The sequence below is a fragment of the Cannabis sativa genome, chromosome 2 (genome assembly GCF_029168945.1).
Source record: "Cannabis sativa cultivar Pink pepper isolate KNU-18-1 chromosome 2, ASM2916894v1, whole genome shotgun sequence".
Taxonomy (NCBI): Eukaryota; Viridiplantae; Streptophyta; class Magnoliopsida; order Rosales; family Cannabaceae; genus Cannabis; species Cannabis sativa.
Window position 1 is genome coordinate 19,993,145 of NC_083602.1, and position 3,148 is coordinate 19,996,292.

The window sequence follows — 3,148 nt, forward strand, 5'->3', positions numbered from 1 at the left end:
ATTTTTTCCATACTATGCAATAAAAATAATTTCAGAAACAGATATTCAATTATTTTTAACGAAAATTCACAAACATCAATCAATCATCAAATAACACTCAATACAACATGATACCATCCAAAAACAAACAAACAATCGTTTTAAAGTCCAAATTTCTTGCAAGTAAATCAATTACCATGGCTCTGAGGCCAGTTGTTGGAAATTATTTTACCAGGATCTTAGATCTACTCACAAGTATGTTTATTACACTACTAGAAAATCGGGTTTTAGTGACACACATTGAGTAACTCTAAAAGTGTATAGTGACACTTCAGCGCGCGTCACTAATGAGGGTGACTGGAAAGACAATTTTTAGTGACACTTCACACGTGTCACTAAAACCTTTTGCATTCATTTTCTGCGTGTCACTATAGGCGTATAGAGTCAGGTTTTATCAGACTTTAAAAGTAACAGCCACACACATGAAGTGTCACTATATCTTTTTTTTTTATTATTATTATTAATATTTTTAAAGATATAGTGACACACAAAAAGTGCCACTATATTAAATATTTTTCTAAAAAAAATAATATTTAATTTAATTTAATATATTAAGAATTTAAATGGGTATAATTATCAATTTAAATTACAAATTATATAAATACATTCAGATTTTATTTAATTTAAGTGATATAAATACATTTAAATTAATAAAAAAAATATACAAAAATAATTATATTATAATTAATACAGAATAAGAAAAAATACAAGTATAATTTAAATAAAATACATAAACAAAATACAATAACATTAAAACAAAATATGACTACAAACCTAAAAATTGGTATGAACAATACAACAACAAAAAATAAATAAAATTATCAAATCCAAACATTGCCTCTCCAATCCTGGCTGCATAGTCCAACTGAAAGTCAAAAAAAAAAAAAAACAAAGGTTATATTTTGCAATCAAAGTATTTCTTTAATTATGAATTCTTTTAAGAATAAACAAATAATACCATCATGGCATTAAAACTCACCAAATCATAACAAGTAATCTGTATGAAAAATTGGAAAATATTTTTATTAGTTCTGAAGCTATGCTAAACTTATATATGTAGTGGGAAAATGTAATCTTGAGTGGCTGTAAATTAACTATCAATTTTTTATTTTATTTTTATCTATATTTGAGACGCCACATAATAGATGTATCTATTCTTATTTAAGAAAAAAAGCTAGTGGCCGGTCATCAAGAATACAACAACAAATTCGCTAAAAATATTAACTGTTTTTTCTTAAATTTTGTATAATTATATATCTCCAATTATCTTTGTTAGTTGCTTATTGAATTAGACCATTTTTCTTATTGATAACCGACCATTCACTTGTAATTCCTCAAACAAAACCACTCTCTCAATTTCCTCTCCTGCTCCACCACATTACATTAGTCTACAGTCTACACACTCAATCAAATAGAATCTCAGTCAGATATTCTTGTTCACTAGCTATCAATAATCTAAGGGTAGACATAAAAATAGATCAGGTTAAATATTTTTCCTTTTCTTTCCATTAAATAAAGACTTCATATTTTGTTAAACCAAATAGGAGAAAATGGATTATCGAAGATCTTGCTTAGATAGTATTAAATGTAAGTAATAATTGTTCTATAATCACAAGCAAAATGGTCTAATTCAATAAGCAACTAACAAAGATAATTGGAGATTTATAATTATATAAAAATTTTGAAAAAACAGAGTTAATATTTTACACACACTTTACAACTTCCATTTATGGCTTTGATTTATGGGAACCACAATACAAAAGATTTTATTGAGGACATGCTTTCGGAGACTTACCTTCCTTAAGAACCTATCCTTAAGAGGTAATTTAAGGTCTCTTGCCTCATCTCAGTTCAGAGTTCCAGCTGCCACAACACAATTTCTTCATCTTTAGCTACACAAATTAATTGCCTCATCTTTAGTGGCTGCAAGAAGAACCACGAACTATCAGAAACATTGCCTCCCCCTGACTTAGCGGGCTTCGATGACGGTGGAGGAGCCATTTCCTTCTCCAGCGCCTGAAATTGCAAATCAAAAACAAAACAAAAAAATGAAATCATAAACGCTGAAGAGAGGGAAACACGAGTGAGAGAGAGAGAGAAGTTCCAAAAGGCATACCTTTATTTTTACGGGCGTCGAGCTTGATTTTGTGGTCAGATTCGACCACCATTACTGAGATTTGGTCAGATTCGGGGTGTTGGGTTCTCGGACTGGAGGAAGGTGGGTCGCCGGGGTTCTTGGACTGGAAGAAGGTGACGGTTGGGGTTCTCGGACTGGAGGGAGCTTTGGGGTTCGAACTGGAGGGGCTTGGGTTCGGATTAATGGAGGGGGCTAGGGTTCTGGTTTGCACGAAGTAGAGAGGGAGAGAGAGAATACTGGTAGACTTAGGTTAGAAATTTTAGGGTTTTAGTTAGAAAGAGATGAATTTGTATTCATCTATTTTTTTTTAATTATTTATTTATATTTATTTTTAGGGAAATTAATTTTTTTTCTAATCAAATTTATTTATTCCTATAGTGACGCGCGAAATGTGTTTGGGTATATGTGTACCTACTCTCATAGCGTGTCACTATATCTTAATATTAAATTTAAAGTGATGATATAGTGACACGCTAGGCAAGTGAGGATATATTTTTCCAATCTTTCTTGGTGTGACTCTATAGGTTAGCTTTTTTAATTAAAAAAAAATAAAAAAAAGTATGGATATTACTTTTTAGTGACACTTCAAACTTTTAGTGACCCACATTATATGTGACTAACACTGAAAATTTAGAGTCTAATTATGTGTGTCACTAAAAATTACTCATAACTATTTAGTGACTCGCACTTTTTTGCGTGTCACTAAATAGTGTCACTAAAAGGCCAAATTGTAGTAGTGTTAACACCGTAAATATGAACTTTCTAAAACGATGAAATAAACACATATAAAGTTTAGGAAACCTTACATTGGGTGCAGCGGAATATAATGACTCCTTCCATTCAGATATCTAGCCCTTGATTCCTTTCTGTAGCAGAGCATTATCAATATCTGAACCTGGATCTCTTTCTCTGATTCTTTGATGCTGAAACCTCTTCTTGCTGAAAGTCTTTCTTCACGATCTTCCTCACTAT

At 31.1% G+C, this 3,148-nt stretch overlaps 1 long non-coding RNA gene across 1 annotated transcript; it reads right to left on the reverse strand.

The window, feature by feature from the left end:
* Window positions 1-701: 701 nt before the first annotated feature.
* LOC133033931 (uncharacterized) lies at window positions 702-2,449 on the reverse strand. The gene is made up of 3 exons (XR_009685944.1): window positions 2,156-2,449; window positions 1,835-2,055; window positions 702-904 (listed from the first exon to the last, which is right to left on the reverse strand). It is a non-coding gene; the product is annotated as an uncharacterized LOC133033931 (long non-coding RNA).
* Window positions 2,450-3,148: the final 699 nt, after the last annotated feature.